The sequence below is a fragment of the Canis lupus genome, chromosome 17, assembly GCF_011100685.1.
Source record: "Canis lupus familiaris isolate Mischka breed German Shepherd chromosome 17, alternate assembly UU_Cfam_GSD_1.0, whole genome shotgun sequence".
NCBI lineage: Eukaryota > Metazoa > Chordata > Mammalia > Carnivora > Canidae > Canis > Canis lupus.
Window position 1 is genome coordinate 44965352 of NC_049238.1, and position 18363 is coordinate 44983714.

Genomic DNA, 18363 nt, shown 5'->3' on the forward strand with positions numbered 1-18363 from the left:
TCATGGACATTTTACAAGGTACAAAATGAGAATCACAAGCAAACAAACCGAAACCTTTGATTGATACAGCATTAAAATTACACATTTAATCACACCAATCAGATAGTAATTAAGTAAAAGCTACCAATTTCCTCCTCTCCAGAGAGTGTTAAGATGCTTGAAACAGCTTCTTTGGTCAACCCTGTGGTAAGTAGGAAAAACTGTGAATACTAAAAAAGTATTCAGAAAAAAAAAAAAAATCATTGATGAATTGAATGCTATCCAGAAACTACACAAAGCAAACTCATAGTCAAATACCTTTTTTTTTTAATTTATAAGTGACTTCATTAATATTTAAGAAAATTGAGTCACATTTGACTCATATATATTTACTACAAAAATATTTACTTTAGATTCATTGAAGTGAAATCATCTGTTTAGTGTATCAGTTAAGAATACATAACTATTATTCAAAAATTGATCTATCTTATAAATCAGCTAAAATAATGGAAAGCTGCCTTATGTAAGCAAGTGGCTCTCATGCCACATTTTAAGAGACTCCCATGTAAAAAAAGCTTATGGTAAGAATTAAATGAAGATTAGTATATTTTTGGCTGGAGAAACTTAAAGGCAGGATACTCCAAGTGGAGATGGTCAGCTCAAGTATGTTTGAGCTCAACTATGTTTCTGTTCTACATATTTTAAGGGCATATACTGTACTTACTCTGTCAAGCAGTGTTTTAGGCACTTCACAAATACTAAGATTTTGATTCTCATAGTGACCCTAAGAGGTAATATTATCATTTCCATTTTACAGATGACATAGCTAAGGCGCAGAGAACTTCTGTAACTTGCCTAAGTTATGAAGTGGTGGAACCAGGATCTGGACCCAAAGTACACACCCCTTAACTGAGAGCCGCTGCCTCCCTTTGAATGGTCCAAACCACCCCAAAGATTCAACTGGCATTCCTGCAATCTCTTTATCTTACTCATTCCTGCTTGTGGTACAGGTCTAAGTGTTATTTCCTGCAACAAATAGTTAGAGTGGTTCCTGAGATACAACAGTAAACAAAAGCAGACATAGTTCCTGTTCTCAGGCAGGTGGCAGTCCGGTGGAGAGGACAGGCATTTTGAATAATCATACAAATGAATACACAGTTGCTAACTATGTATGATAAGTGCTATGAGAAAAAGGTTCTTTAAAAGCATGTGACAAGAAGCCTGACCTGGCCTGTGCAGTCACAGAAGTTCTCCTTGGAAAGTGACACTAGAGAGGAACTGTAAATACATTTTCACTCACTAGCTGAAGTGGAAGGGCTGGAAATTAACAGTTCCCCTAATTTCCATGCAGTTGTAGCCAGTCTTATTCATTGATATGGGAATGAGAAGACAGACACCTCTAACCATATCTCAGGAACTTTCAAATACCGCCTGGCTTGAGTGGTCCATAAAAACATGATGAGATCACAGGATGAGACATCTGAAGGCAAACACAGCTTGAGGGAAAAGGTGGTGTTTCCAGACCTCCTTGTTTCTGCCTTTCCTAATAAAGTCTTCTCTCACCTCTAGCATTTGAGCTGCTCTTCTCCAGGAAGGCCACTTTCTAAACATTCTTCAAATGTGAAGGCCAACAGAGTCAACAAAAAAAGTAAAAGTTTGAACAATTATGAATAGAGCAGAAAGGCTACTTCTTGCCTTTTGCATGCCTCACTCCTATTAATATCTTTCCCCCTAGTGTTGGTTCTGTTTTTTTTAATAACAGCAAAACACCACTGACTCACATTCACCATATGGTCCACTTGGACTCCTAGGTCCCTGTCTGCTGTACTTGTGCCTGCCTAGCTAGTCTTTTCTCACCACTATCTGTGCTGTTATCTGGATGTTTTCATGCCTAAAAGAAACCTGGATTTATCCTTATTGATCGGGATTTGGATGTTCACAGATTGCTTCTCCAAGTTTTTCCATTCTCAAACATTCTCCCTCTTTCTAGTCCCCATAAAGCCTCACCCGACTGACTGCATAGGCCTCCTCATTGATTTCTCTGCCATCACCTTTCCCAGTTATGATCTTCTCTTTGCAGTCATCATGTCATGCTTCAGACATTAGAGCACATTAATTAGATAGCTTCCCCTTAAATAGAACTGAAGCCCAAATCCCTTAGAACAGCATTCAGAAACCTCTGTAATCTGCTCCCAACCTTTCTCCCACCGCACTCTGACCCTGTGTGATCTAAGTACCATCCACACCAGACTCCTCACCTCCTTACAATATTTTCTGAGCTTCTTTAGTTTAATTCATTCTCACCACTGCTTCAAAATGCCACCACTCCCAGCCCTGGCTGCTGTTCCTACTCTCAAAATCTCCTCAGTAACAAGACATTTTTCCCATTAAGCCCAGTCAACATATCATTCCACCCACTGGTGCTTCCTCAATATTCCATACCACTATTCTAATCCAGAGTTCCCCAACAGTCCTATTGACAACTAAATATCATGGCTTGGAACAGCCAAGACTGTCTGGTCAAGTTCTTAACAGCTGGAGCAATAACAGTGGGGGATTAAGAAAAAAATAATAGTTTCACACTTTAAAGGAGCAATGAGTGGGGCACCTGGGTGGCTCAGTCAGTTAATCATCTGCCTTTGGCTCCAGTCAAGATCCTAGGTTCCTGGGATGAAGCCCCACCCACATTGGGCTGCTTTCTCAGCAGGGAGTCTGCTTTTCCCTCTCCCCCTGCTTGTGCTCTCTCTTGCTATCTCTCTCTTTCTTTCTCCCTCTCAAATAAATCTTTTTTTTTAAATAAATAAAGATGCAGTGAGCATAATGTTCTCGAAGGTACCTCTTTTTGATACATTGAAGTTAAATGCATTTTCTGACAAGTGTTTGCTTTTTTCAAAAAATCTTCAATTGTTATATAATTACTACTGCAGCATCATCCTTCTAGAAACTTATCTGTCCACAATTCTTAGATTATAAAGTTTGGTTAAAAAAAAAAATACTGGGGCGGGGGGGCAGCCCAGGTGGCTCAGCGGTTTAGTGCCGCCTTGTCTTTGGCCCAGGGTGTGATCCTGGAGACCCGGGACTGAGTCCCACATCGGGCTCCCTGCATGGAGCCTGCTTCTCTCTGTGTGTCTCTGCATCTCTCTCTCTCTCTCTCTCTCATGAATAAACAAAATCTTAAAAAAAAAAACTGGGGGAGGGGGGGCACCTGGGTGGATCAGTCGGTTAAGCATCCACCTTTGGCTCAGGACATGATCTCAGGGTCCTGAGATTGAGCCCCATATCAGGCTCTCTGCTCCTCCCTCTCCCTCTGTATTTTCTCTCTCTCATAAACCAAATAAAATCTTCAAAAAAAATTTTTTAATTTGTATTTTCCCTTGTTTTTTTTTTTTTTTTTTTTTTTTTTTTTTTTTTACAAACCATCTTGCTATCTTAAAGCATGTTTTTGTGAACCTGACTTCATACTTGTATGTTGAGTAAATGGAGTTGAGACAGCAATTGTCTGTTTTGGCATAAACATGGTCATTCATTTTTTTCTACCAAAAGGTGAATCAATAATTTTTAATTTGTCTTATTGAAGGAAGCTGAGCTAAACTATGCACATGTAAAATGATCTTAGATTTTTAATTTGGAGTATAAAATTATAAAACCTATTATCCAAAACCTCATTGATATCAAACTCAGTTGTATGCATAAGCTCCCGTTCAGAAGAAAAGAGATACACAGTGGGAAACTCAATAAATGTGTGTTAAAAAGAATTGCTGTATTCTTCTAGGATGTAAATGTAAACTGACATGGTATTTATGATATAAAAGTGAAAGGAGTTCTGATGTTTCTGAAGTTCTTTTTTTCATGTAGCAAGGGCAGCAAATAACCTTTGCTGCAGGGAGAGCCCTTGAATTTGAGCAAGAATGAAGTCTCATTACCAAGACTGATTTGGTTTTTAAGGGACAAGTACTTTAGTTGCCCTGACAGGAAGCCAGTCCTTTTCTACAGTCAGATATGTGATTCTTCTCACCATGACTGGGAAATATAGAAAAAAAAAATGTCCCAAACATAGATGCAGGCATAAGAGCAAAGAGATAAAAGGACCAAATATGATGTAAGGGTATAAGAGAACATGAAGTGACAGAAAGGCAGGAACAGAGCACAAGCAGAGTATTCTAAGAGAAGAGATGGCAAAATCCCAGAATAGAAATCTGGAAGAAAGCACTAAGAAACAGAATAGGTATTTACATTTTTGGTTCAAGGGATTATTAATTTCTAAAAAAATGGTTTACATTTCATGACAAGGCAGATTGGTGGATCAAGTGAGTCAAATCATTCAGCTGAGGAGTTTTTTTTTTCAATTCAGAAACAGAACTACTTTCAGTAGGTTTATTTTTAGCCCTCCACATGCACATAAAAAGGGCAGGGACACTGCTGTAAAGAATGGCCCATTTTAACAATGACAGAGTGAAGTGAGCAACATGAGAATCCCAGATGAAAAAAAAAAAAAGACAAATATGAACATCAAGAGACACAGATGTAGCTACCACTAAAATCATGGAGCCAATGTGAGTAGGAGGGCATTAGCTGAAAGGGAATGTGTGCATGTGTTCACAAACGTTCCTTAGAGACCCGCCCCCCCCACCCTGCCCCATACCTATGTTAATCTAATCACTCAAAAATCTTGCTAGAATATTTGTCGATATTGAACAATACTATTTTAGTTAAAAATATTTTATTACAATTTTGAAATTTAAAAATGGTACTATAGTACCAGAAATATCTGAATCTCTTTGGATCTTACCATTTGACCATGAGGCTGTATATCAGCTAGGATGGCCTCCAGAAGAATGTGATTGATTGAATCTGCCCACACTTTTCCTACCAATTTGGATAGTGACAAACCAGAGTCTGCATTTAATAGGGATGAATATATAATCAAAATCAACAGAATGCGGATAGTGCTCTCACCTGATTAATTCCACCACTCAGCTATTGACAAATTAAACTACAAAAAAAACTAGCTGCTCAGGAACATGAGGCTAGAGATGTGAATTCAGGTGCAGTATTCTCTTCTACCTCTGACTTTTTGGCAACTTCTCTTCCCCTTTCAGCAGACACTGTTCAGTGCTCTATCCCCTTGGGCCAAACATTCCAGGCTTGGCCTCTCTGAAAGCCATCTTCCTCAAGCTTGAGTACCAACTAGTTAACATGATAAATGCCTAAGTCTGATGAGAACTCAAGAGCTGTTCACTTATGCATCCTTTGAGACATTCCAACAAAATTGGTGGTATTTTATAGCAAGACAGGTCTAATCATGATAATTGGGTGGTCATTTTCTCCAACGCTTCAACAGAACTGACAGTATGCAGCCATAAAGGAGCCAGGAAGCCAAGGAAAATTAGAATCTTAACCAACTATCTTTAATTCATTCTGTAAGTACCTTTTGAGTGCCTTTTCTTTCTCTTCATATTTGATCCATTTCTTGAAATTCAAATTCTGCTAGCATTTACATATGGTAATGAATAATTTTTTTATTTAAAAAATAAACAGGGATCCCTGGGTGGCGCAGCGGGTTAGCTCCTGCCTTTGGCCCAGGGCGCGATCCTGGAGACCGGGGATCCAATCCCACGTCGGGCTCCTGGTGCATGGAGCCTGCTTCTCCCTCTGCCTGTGTCTCTGCCTCTCTCTCTCTCTCTCTGTGTGACTATCATAAATAAATAAAACTTAAAAATAAATAAATAAATAAATAAATAAATAAATAAATAAATAAATAAAAAATAAACATATATATAAACTTATGTCACTATAAAGACAAATCTAAGAATAAATGACTCAGAAAGGTGCACGATTGCAAAATGCTCAGTTTTATGTTCTATTTATCACAACATTATTCTGATTATAAATATTCTTTCTTCCGATTATAAAAGCAAAATATGTTCATTGAATAAAAGCTTACCCACTTTTTTTCTGAAACACGTATTCGGGACTTTTGATTACTGATATGTAAGAGTTCATTAACTATGAAATAGATTAAGACTGTGTGTCATATACTTAAAAATTTTTGCATGTATAGCTTACTATTTATTTTTCATTTATTATTTAAAATGTATGTCATATTTAATCTTAGAAAGGCCTTTCCTATTCAATATCAAATTAAATGAATTAGCTATAATAACACTGAAAATCCAGAAAGTAAAAAAATTACCAAAACTTGATATAAAAAAAAAGCCAGTAGTGACACATGGGGAAAGCTACACAACTGAGAAGTTATCACAGAATCATGTACAATGCTATATTTGAGAAGTTAGGGAATATCAAAGCACAATATCAAAAATGAAAAAGAATAGCTCAGAATGAAAAACTCTATCAACACTAAAATAAATACATTTATGTATAGATAGTCATGGATTAAGGGTAGCAAAAGCTTTGTTTTTTCTAATAATAAACTAATAAATCATTTTTTATAATAAATTTCATCTACATCAGCTTGTAGAAATGTCTCTTCACAAACTTCTATTTCATGAAAATTAAAATGAAAAGAGCTATTGTTAGCATGAAAATGTAGAGTCTGAGCATAAACAAACACCACAGGAAGGTACATAAAAGGATCTAGGAGTCATACTGAACAATATGGCCACAACCACTAGAGTTTTCAACTTAGTGTCTGCACTCTTAAGACTTTTATGATGATTTTTAATAGAAAGTTATGCACTTAAAGGTGTTCACTTCTAAATTGTTCACAAATGAGAATCAGAAACAATTTAAACGTTTAAAAATGCAATGAAATATGTAGCCATTAAATGATAACTATAAAACATATAAAACAATTGAAAACTCCATAAATTTTAAAAATAACACAAAACCATATACATGCTGAAAATGAACATGAATAAACCTGAAAGGTGACAAAGAAATGCAAAAAACATGCCACAGTGGTGACATATGGGTGAAAATTTCACCTTTAGAAAAAAAATCCTTGACTATAATATTATTTGTGCAACCAAAAATGTATTTATTTGTTTGTTTATTTATTTATTTTGAATTTATTCATGGGAGACAGAGACATAGGCAGAAGGAGAAGCAGGCTCCCTGCAAGGGGGCCAATGTGGTACTCGATCCCAGACCCCAGGATCATACCCTGAGCCAAAAGCAGACACTCAACTGCTGAGCCACCCAGGCGACCCAACAAAAATATTTAATAGAAAGTTTTATAAATGGTCCAGAACAGTGTTTCTGCTGGTGTACTCTACAGAATGCCAGTTATTCATTCCAGCAGGAGAGAGAGTGGGTTGTTTAGAAGCTTTTCCACCAGGGCAGCCCAGGTGGCTTTAGAGGTTTAGGGCCGCCTTCGCCGCCTTCCTCCCGGGGAGTGATCCTGGAGGCCCGAGATCGAGGCTCCCTGCGTGGAGCCTGCTTCTCCCTCTGCCTGTGTCTGCCTCTCTCTCTCTCTCTCTCTCTATCTCTGTTTCTCTCGTGAATAAATAAAATCTTAAAAAAAAAAAAAAAAAGAACAAGCGTAAGCTTTAAAAAAAAAAGCTTTTCCACCAAATGCATATAGGATGTCTGGATGCATGATATTTAAATGTGGTTCAAATGCATTGTTATTTGCTTTTGGGACGTTTTCCTGTTTAATGGCAGAAACTTTCAAACTACTAACCAACAACAAAAATATTTCCCAAATTGACTACAGAACTTGCTCAGTGAAGCACTATATGACTATTATCACACAGAAGTCACATCCATGGTGTTCCTGTAGATACTCTTGAAGACATTACAAACATATGCCACTATTAAGATCTTAATCAGTTGTGGGCTCATTTTTGTTATTTATGATCTCTACCATCACTAACAAAGTGTATATTCTTTAGTATAAACTGGTTAATACAATGCAAAGGTAAAAAAATAAAATGCAAAGGTTGCAATCTTACTAAAATTATGTAAGACTATGCAATGCAGTAACTCACTGAGTTTTTCCTAGTTCTCAGAGTAACTGCCTTAACGTGTTTTTTGATATTGTAAAACTGACATTTCCAAATACCCCCACATTTACATAGCTTTCTGTTTACTTACTGTCTTAAAAAAAAAAGATTTTATTTATTTATTTGGGAAATGGAGAGAGCAGTAGTAGGGGAAGGGAGAAGCAGACTCCTCACTGTTCAGAGAGCCTGACATGGGGCTCGATCCCAAGACCCCAAGGTCACTACCTGAGCTGAAGGCAGATGCTTAACCAACTGAGCCACCAGGTGCCCCATAAATTATATCTATAATTTAATAATGAATTGTATGTACTACTCTTCTTTCTTTCTTTCTTTCTTTCTTTCTTTCTTTCTTTCTTTCTTTCTTTCCTTCTTTCTGTAGGGCTCCAACCCACAACCCTGAGATCAAGATCTGAGCTGAGATCAATAATCAGATGCCTCACCAACTAGGCCACCTAGGTGTCCCTTGTTCACTTCATGTCTTAAAAGGATTAATATATTTAAATTGAATAAGTTTACTGAATTACTCTTGTACTCACTGAAGATATACTGAATTATATGACATATACTGAAAGGGATACTCAAGTAAATACAGGTTATCCTGGCTTTAAAGACATTTATAATCAAATGTGATGGCTATGTAGTGGGAGATGGAACCAGGACAACAAATACACACCAACAACTCTAAGATAAGATAAAACATAAACAGGATACAAAGAAAAGGATATGGAAGTCAGGAGGAAGAGAGTGAGATGGAATCATCCTATGGACTCAGATACAGGTTCACCAAGAACAAAGAATACACACTAGATGGACATAAAGGACATGGAGAATGTCTCCCAAGTAGACAGGAGAAAATGAGTCCCAGGTGCTTGTGAAGGAGAAAAAAAAGTGTATTTGGGGGGAGCAATGTTTTATACTTGCCAAGTCAGAGAATTCAAATAGCGGTGCATGAGAGTATCTTTTTGGAATATGAGCTTGAGTTTGGAACAGGAGAGCTCCAAGTGGCAGGCTAAGGCATTTAGATTTAATTTGGTAGCCACAGAAGCGCACCAAATGTTTTTCCGCCAAGAAAATTAACTATGAAAAACTAATCTGGTACAGGTGTGTGTCAAGATTAGGGATGTAACACTGGAGAAATGACAGTCAGGAAGAAAGGCGGGGACAGGAGATTAAATTATGTGACAGGAGGACACTACAGTATTAAGCAGTAGCCTGAAGGTTCGGGGATGGTTTAAAAACCTGTTATCAGAAACCAACAAGAGAAAGAAGTTTAAAAAAACTCCTATGTCAAGAATAGTCAATGGAAGTTTTTTTAAAAATTAATTACTTTACCAGAAGAATGTAGTCAGGAAAGAAATTTTTAAAGCTTTGAAGCATAGTCAATGAATCCATGTAGAATCATCTTCAAATGTTAATTCTATCATAGTAGTACTACTGCAAAATAATACAGTCATAATATATATATTTGGGACAAAGGCTAGAAGGAAGTAGCCTTTCAGTCCACCTCTTAGAATTTTATTTCCTGAGATGAACAACATTTCCTGAGAGGACAACATTTGTTTATACTTAACCCTGTTCATTTCAAAAGAAGTGTAACAGCAATTGGTTAATTTAACATCTTCAAGCATGCCATGACAGGGTAGTAGAAATCTTTAGACTGGCAAAGTCATTTACCAAATTCAGAGTATGTGACAGATTTCCGGAAAGTCCTTTAGGTTTTCAATATGGTTATTCATTCAGAAGATTAGTATTTTAAGTTTTGCTAATATGATTTTAGTGACTCAAGTATCACTTTTAAAAGTCCAATATCACCCCTGTGTGCATACTTGTGTGTCAATACTTACACGCTTTGCCTGTCATGAACCTTACTTAGACTAATGTTCTTTGACACCCTGTTGTGTATTATTGCAGGCATAAAACAAGTATGAAAGGAGACTGTTTCTGTTGCTATGGAAATATCATTTAATTTCCTAATTAGTAGGTATATAAATGCAAAACCATAACATTTGATTATTTCCCAATTTTGGCAACCAAGTCTGTTGTTCATATCTGAGGACAAACTCCTCCGGTTTTCAACACTTTTGTTCAAAGTAAAAATTAAGAATTTAACCTGTCTTGCATTTTAATGCTTATAAATTGATTTGTTGTGCACAAGAGAAATGAAAGAATGGAACAAGGAGCATAAGTATGTCATTTATTCTTCTCCTTAAGCAAGATATATAACAATATCTATTTACTAACAAAAACAAGTCATGGCATTAACTTAACAAAAGGATTTCTTTAAATCATAACCTTCCCTAATGCTTATGATTTACAAAAGGTGGTTATAATTACAAAACTGGATTTTAGAAATCCATCTGTTAATACAAAGCAAGGTATACCTGACATTATTTTCTTCTTAGGTCTCCTGTTTTGTCTAATTTGGGCTTTGCAAAAAGTAAGAAATAAACGAAATTATGAAGACAAAGCAAAAATTTTATAAAGATGTAAAATTCTAAAACTCACTGCTTTTTACCTACTTTAGGACACTGATTTCTCCAATAAATTCCCTACCCAGGATGTTATCTGATGCTCAGGTTGCTCCATTAAAACAATCAATCTAAACTAACCCATCCTCTGTTCTGAAAAAACAATTTCTGCTAGTTGAATGGGCACTATTAGTAAAATACTTTTTTATCCCCTTTCTGGAGACCTCAGGCACACTGTTAACAACAGATAAGGCTTTTTCTGCTTTTACTGAAAGTATATTTTGTACAAACCACTAAACTCACAAGAGTTACTATTCAGCATAGCTAGCTTCATTTTTAAAATGCTACCTACAGGGATCCCTGGGTGGTGCAGCGGTTTGGCGCCTGCCTTTGGCCCAGGGCGCGATCCTGGAGACCCGGGATTGAATCCCACGTCAGGCTCCCGGTGCATGGAGCCTGCTTCTCCCTCTGCCTATGTCTCTGCCTCTCTCTCTCTCTCTCTCTCCTCTATGTGACTATCATAAAAAAAAAAATGCTACCTACACCAATAATTGAGTAGTGCAGTAAGATGAAGAATGTACCTAGAAGGTAAGTTCTGTTGGCCTAAATATCAGAAATCAGGGTGAAGAGACACCAAACCTTATCTCCCATCACAGCCAGCCTTCTAAGCAGATCACGTAATGGTCACAGAATCATAGTCTGACCACTAATCTGACCACTCCCCACTGAGCCTTCTCTTCATCACCAGCAGAGCTCCCGCAGCTCCTGAGAACAGATTGCATGATTGTACAATCCTAGAGCAACGGCCACAGAAGAACCTCCTGGCTTCAATCTTCACCACCTACTCATGCCATCTCTTGCCTCCTTCCTTCCACTTGCTGTCAGAACCCAAAGACCTCATGGATCAGCAGGTGCAAGATTTAATCTTAAAATCTACCTTTCTTTGCCTCTGTATGTTCTGGGTTAAAATCTGAACCAAGGGTTTGAAATGACAGGAATATTTCTCGCTCTACCTTTTTAAAATTTTTTTCCACTTTGCTTATTTTCTTGATTTCTGTGGTAAATACCTCATATGATTCCTCATTTTCTTTTCCATCAAATGTTTTTCATTCTTTGTCACATAAGGATTAGCATTACCCCTTATACTCCTTTATGTGACCTCTGGGTTACTTCATCTATTCCTGTGGTTCTAATTGTCACATCTTTGCCCCAAAATGTCTAATTTGAATGCAAACCTCAGAAGTCCAGAACATATTTGTAAATGTTTAATGAAGACTTGCACCTGGAATTCCTGGTAAGCTCTTCAAATGTAACACCACCAAAGCCAAACATAAGCTTACTCCCAACTATATTTCACACCAGGTGGGCAAGAGATAAAAATCAGTTATCTTTGCCTTGTACTCAGTCTTTCACAATCAGATGGTCCTTAAATCCTCTAGCAACTAAATAATCAGCATCGTTTTCTCCACCCTTCCTACTTCATGCATCATCACTTCCTCTTCTAAGCACTCTGGCAACTGTATCACTTATTGGTCCCTAAATTTATAGTGACATTCCTAGCTTAACACTTTCTCCTTAGTGTGAAATGATATTTCCTAATTTGTCTTTGTGAGAAACTTCTACATGTTCTTCAAGTTCCCATTCAATGAGAATCTTCTCATCTTCTTCGAGTTTTTGACCTATATACTCCTTCATCATTGCTATGTGCAATCATCGCCACTATCAAATTCCAGATCTTTCATCACCCCCAAACAAAAACTCAAATCCATTAAGCATTCACTCACCACTCCTGCTTCCCCTCAAACCCTGGTAATCACTACTTTATTTTCCACCTATGTAGATTTGCCTATTCTGGACATTTCATATAAATGGAATTATACAATATGTGGTATTTTGTTTTGGCTTCTTTCAAGGTTATTATAATGTTTTTAATGTTGTCCATGTTTTCAAATGTATTAGTACTTATTCCTGTTTATGACTGAATAATTACCCCAATGTATGGTATACCACATTTTGTTTATCCATTTTTTAATACAGAGTAATCAATTTGTTCTACTTTTTGCCTATAACAAATAATGCTAGTGTGAATATAGGTTTATAGGGTTTTGTGTGGATAGATATTTTCATTTCTCTTAGGTATATATCTAAGAGTGGGACTACTGGGTCATAAGGTAACTGCATTTCACTTTTTTTTTTTAAGATTTTTTATTTATTTATTCAGAGAGAGAGAGAGAGAGGCAGAGACACAGGCAGAGGGAGAAGCAGGCTCCATGCAGGGAGCCTGACATGGGACTCGAGCCCAGGTCTCCAGGATCACACTCCGGGCTGCAGGCAGCGCTAAACCGCTGCGCCACTGGGGCTACTCCGCATTTCACTTTTTGAGGAAATATCAAACTGTTTTTCCAAAGTGGCTGCACCATTTTCCAGTCTCACCATCAACCTGGATTCCAATTTCTTCACAGTCTCACCAACATCTGGCAGTGTCCCTTTTTGATTACAGCCAGCCTAGTAGGTACAAATCAGTATCTCATTGTGGCACAGAATTGCACTTATCTAATGATTAATTATGCTCAGCATCCTTTAATGTGCTTATTTGCTATTTGCATATATTCTTTGGAGAAATACCTATTCAAGTTCTTTGCTCATTTTTTGTTTAGATATTTGTCTTTTTATTATTAAGTTGTAACAGTTCTTTACATATTCTGGTTATAGTTCTTTATCAGATATACAACTGTAAATATATTTTCCCAAGTATGAGTTGCCTTTCCACTTTCTTGATTGTGTTTTTTGATACAGAAAATTTTAATTTTGGACAGCCCGGGTGGTTCAGCGGTTTAGCGCCGCCTTCAGCCCAGGGTGTGATCCTGGAGACCCAGGATCCAGTCCCACATCAGGCTCCCTGCAGGGAGCCTGCTTCTCCGTAGGCCTGTGTCTCTGCCTCTCTCTCTCTCTCTCTCTCTCTCTCTGTCTCTCTCTCTCTGTCTCTCTGTCTCTCAGTAAATAAATAAAATCTTTAAAAAAAAAAAAAGAAAATTTTAATTCTGATGAAGTCCAACATGTTTTTTTTCCTATGTTGCTTTTGCTTTTGATCTCATATCTAAGAAACCATTGCTTGATCTAAGGCCATAAAGATTTATTCACAGCAATTTTTTCTGAGTTTTAAAGTTAGATCTTACATTGTAGTTTATGGTGCATTTTTTTGAGTATTTTTTATATGGCATGAGATAGGGATCCAAATTCTTTCTTTTGTATGTAAACATCCAGTTGTCATTTGTTGGAAAGACTACTTGTCACTGAATTGAACTCTGTTGTCACCTTTGTTGAAAAATAAGTTGGCCATAAATTTATGGGTTTATTTATAGGTACCCAATTCTATCCTATGGATCAACATGTCTTTGCTTTTGCCAGTCGCACACAGTCTTTGATCACTGTAATTTTGAAGTAGTTTTTGAAATTGAGAAGTGTGAGTCCTCCAACTCTGTTCTTCTGTAAGACTATGTTGGGCTATTCTTTCTTTCCATTTGAATTTTAAGATCATTTGCCATTTTGGCAAAAGAAAAAAAAAGGCAGCTGGGATTTCTGATATTGATGGCATTGAACTTGTAGATTAATTTAGGGAATACTATCATCTTAGCATAAGTTAATCTTCCCATCTGTGAACATGGATGTACTTCCATTTATTTAGGTCTTCTTCAATGTCTTTCAATGATTTTTTGAAATTTTTAGTATACAAGTCTTTGATATTTTAGTATTACAAAATATTTGCACTTTCTTGAATGAAAGGCAAAATAGTAACAGCACAGGTTGTTCTATAATTATAATAAGAATAGAAATGAATCTGATCAAAGTTAACATTTTACCTGATAAAACTTTTTTTTTTTTTTAAGTAGACTCTATGCTAGGCTCAAACTAACAACCTTCAGATCAAGACCTGAGCCAAGATCAAGAGTTGGATGCTCAACCAACTGAGCCACCCAGGCACCCCTACCTAATACAAATTTTTATATCACATGTTTATAATTCTGATATGAAAGATTTTAAATATTCAAAGAAAGTATTTGTTTTAGTTAAGAACAATTCTGCAACTGTAAGTTAAAGATGAACAATAAAATGTAATACAGCAGATTTAAGAAGTCAGTTATTCATAACAGCAATAGCAAACAAAACTCTTTCCAAAGATAGCCAGACATCAAGAAAATTCCATCAGATAAATAGAACTATTGCAAATTATTCAAGCAGCTAGAACAGGAAACAGTTGTATAGTGGTCACTGAAATCCTTATTCAAACTTATGAAATCAGTATTATTGTGACTCATAATTCTTTAGGAAAAGACAGAACTGTTAGAAAGTTAACCATGTTTCTAAAAATTAGATTTAATGATTCCATGTTAATAAACACATCTTACAATTCTATGAATCAAGACCTGCCACTTGCTACTAATTTCACACTCATATTCATCATAGAATATTAATTTATTCTACAAAGAAAAATCCCTGTTTCCAATAATAAATTTACATCATCTATTTATAATACCTTTAGTGTAGACCATAGGATTTTAAGCTGACAGGTTCATTTATGATAAATCAATACTGATATGTATGCATAAAGCCTAGACCAGATGAGTAATTATAATTCAAGGCAATTTGCCCATTTTCTCAATATGCAGAATCAATGAAAGGTTTTCTTTCAAAATAACCATTTTTCATAATAAAAGAAGATCATGAAAATAAAACCAAAGTTAAGCTTCCCCTGATGTTTAAAAAAGATCCAGTGCCAAAACTTAAATTCTGTTAAAGAACTAAAGACTTGTAAAGATTCTTAGTGATGCTGAAGTGGCTGCTGTACTAGTATTTATATATTTCTAAAAGACAATGCTGAATGTGAGGAAGAGATGGTATGTAGCATAACAGTTTCATTATGGAAAATGATGAGAACACAATATTTAAAAGTATTAGCCAAACAATAAAGTCATTTAGATAAAATTTTAGAAGTTTACTACCACAAGCATTTTCATAAGCACATTATCACCATCATCAGAGTGCTGCTCACTCACCTCAGTTCAAAATCCAAAAAAAAAAAAAAAAAAAAAAAGACATAGTTCATGCCTTTGAAGAATCACATACAAACAATATCACCATGAAATATTCATAAAGGCCTAGAAAAGTGCCAAGTAAATATTTGGAAGTGAGCATATGAAATCCATGTATATACACTGTGTTTACTCCAAAGAGAAAGGTTCACAGTTACACTGAAACTGATATAAATGCAACAATGTATTTGGGTTACTATGGAAGAGACAAATACTGAGAATAATTTTTAAAGGAAAAAGAGGTGTTCAGATCACACTACAGTGTATTTCACATATGAAGAATGACTCATACTAAATCTAAGTCAACAGGAAAAAATATTTAAAATTAGGGGCACATGGGTGGCTCAGTCAGTTGAGCATCAGATTCTTGATTTCAGTCGAGATTCTGATCTTGGAGTGGCAAGATGAAACCACACATTTGGGAACATATAGGGCTCCTCAATCAGCAGGAAACTGCTTGCAATTCTCTCTCTCCCTCTGCCCCTCCTCCTGCTCACATGCTTTCTCTCTCAATAAATAAATAAATAAATAAATAAATAAATAAATAAATAAAATCTTTAAAAACCTAAAATTAGAAGAAAACTAAAAGAGGGAATATTATATGTTACTATCTTCATGTGTATGTACATATATATATTTATATGTATGTATGTATAAAACCATAAACTTATCTTTACATACAAAGAAGTTATACAAATTGGTAAGAAAAACAAGAGTAGAAAAACAAAGTTCTTCAACAAATAATGTATTTCAACAAGGTGATGGTATATAAGATCAAACACAAAAATGAAGAGGAATAGTTTCTATAGCAGTAATAACCTTTCAGAGAATGTGAAAGAAAAACAATCTTTTTCCCAACAGTATTAGAAACTACAAACAAGATGATAATAAACATAACATGAGAAAGAATTTTTTCATGAAAAATACAATTTATGATATTGAAGGACATAAAAAAGACCTTAATAAATGAGACATGCCAATGGAAAGACTATGAATGAGAAAGTTGCTACTTTCCCTTCAAATATTCTTAAATTAAATACAATGCCAGGTAAAACCCCAAAGGCATTATTTACGAAATTAGATAACCTAGTTATTCCAATCTCCTAAAGAAAAAGTCCAACTAGATAAGGGAATTTAAAAAAGAAAAATAATTACTTACTGGATATCACAACATACCATAGGCTATAGTAGTTATAATAGTATAACAACAACAAAATCTTTATACCCAGAGAACATAAAGAAGTGCTATAAATTAAAATAAGATAAATAATCCACTGGAAACACTGGGTAAAAATATGAACAGTTATCACAGCAGAAGCAAAATATTAGGCCATTATGCCAAAAAACAGATGGAGAAGTAATCAAGTTTGCCAAAAATCAGAGAAACAAATTCAGGTAACAAAGATCATATTCTTACCTATTCATTGGTAAACTTTTCCAAGTTTAAAGTTTTCATGTATTGACAAAAGGTTAAGGAAATATGTACTCCCCAGTGGAATGTAAAGTAGTACTACCATTTGGAAGAGCAATTAGGCATCAACTATTAAAATCTAAAATGCATACATCTCAATGACTCAAAATTACAATTACCATTATATCATTTTAAAAAATACTCTAGTACATCTGAACAAGGAACCTGTGTAAGGATGTTTGTTTAAAGTAGCAAAATAACAGGAATAAACTAAATGTCCATGAAAACAAGGCATGGTTAAACCATGTTATAGAATAATAGGCAGCAGTTTAAAAATATTTATCTAATATATATAAACTTATATCAAAAAATATATATATGTAATTTATGGCATATAATATATATATGGCATATATATTTTACATGTATATACTCATTTTTTTAGTTTTTTTTAAAGATTTATTTATTTATTCATGAGATACACAGAGGGAGAGAGGCAGAGACACAGGCAGAGGTAGAAGCAGGTTCCTCACAGGAAGCCCAATGCAGGACTTGATCCCAGATCCTGGGATCATGTCCTGAACAGAAGGCAGACGCTCAACTGCTGAGCCACCCAGCATCCCTGTATATACTCATGTTACCCACTAAGCTCTATGTGAAAATGAGGCAGAGATCATCATGTTACCATTTCAGTAAATAAAAAAACTATATGTCTTGCTGTATAGACATTGACCACCTATATCTTTAAGGCACTTTCCTGGGGCCCCAAAGTCAATCTCCTGCCCATGATACAACCCATATTTGAAGACAGATAATCACAAACATTTTATCTGTGTAGATAAGCAAAAACTAGAAACTTAAATTCCAATCAATGCAATGTTACATAGGACTTAACATGAAGGAAGAGATTTTATTATCCCAAGTAATGCCTAAATACGTTTAGTTAAAAAGATGGAACACAAAATTATACATACCTGTGATCTCAGTTATGCCTTAAAGAGACTTTTGCATGACAAATTCAGATATACTCATGGTAGGGCTGAAACCTGGAAACTCATCAAATGTTCACTGGACAGCTGGATTGCAATAATTTTTATTTTCAAGTTTCGTTTTCCATTTATTTTCTAGATGTTATGCAATGGGCATGTATTACTGCAAGTGTAAAAGACCAAACATGTTGTTCTTGAAATAATGTATCTTCTGTTATTATATCCTTGAGAAACCTCTATACAGATAATACTAAAATGTTTCTCTATTCCCAGCCTCTCCCCTTCATTCCAGGCCTACTTCTCAGCTGCTTACTGAGCAGTTATCAACAACCCAGCTTCAGTTCTCCTGGATGTGACTTCACCTCTCCCACTGCTGTGCTCAGTGATCCCATCTTCCTGCTGGCTCAGCCCTGTCCCAGTTCCCAGACCATGGCAGGACTGAATTAAAAAGTAGTAATA

At 35.8% G+C, this 18363-nt stretch overlaps 1 protein-coding gene across 2 annotated transcripts in view; it reads right to left on the reverse strand.

Annotated features, from left to right (window-relative positions):
- CTNNA2 (catenin alpha 2) overlaps positions 1–18363 on the reverse strand; it is a 1087950-nt gene that overhangs the window by 1057940 nt on the left and 11647 nt on the right. Inside the window, exon 2 of one of the 2 annotated variants that reach the window (XM_038561605.1) lies at positions 17890–18067. The exons of the other annotated variant lie outside the window; for it this stretch is intronic. The gene's annotated coding sequence lies outside the window, so the exon portion shown is untranslated. The remainder of the gene's footprint in view (positions 1–17889; positions 18068–18363) is intronic. 2 annotated transcript variants of the gene reach the window in all.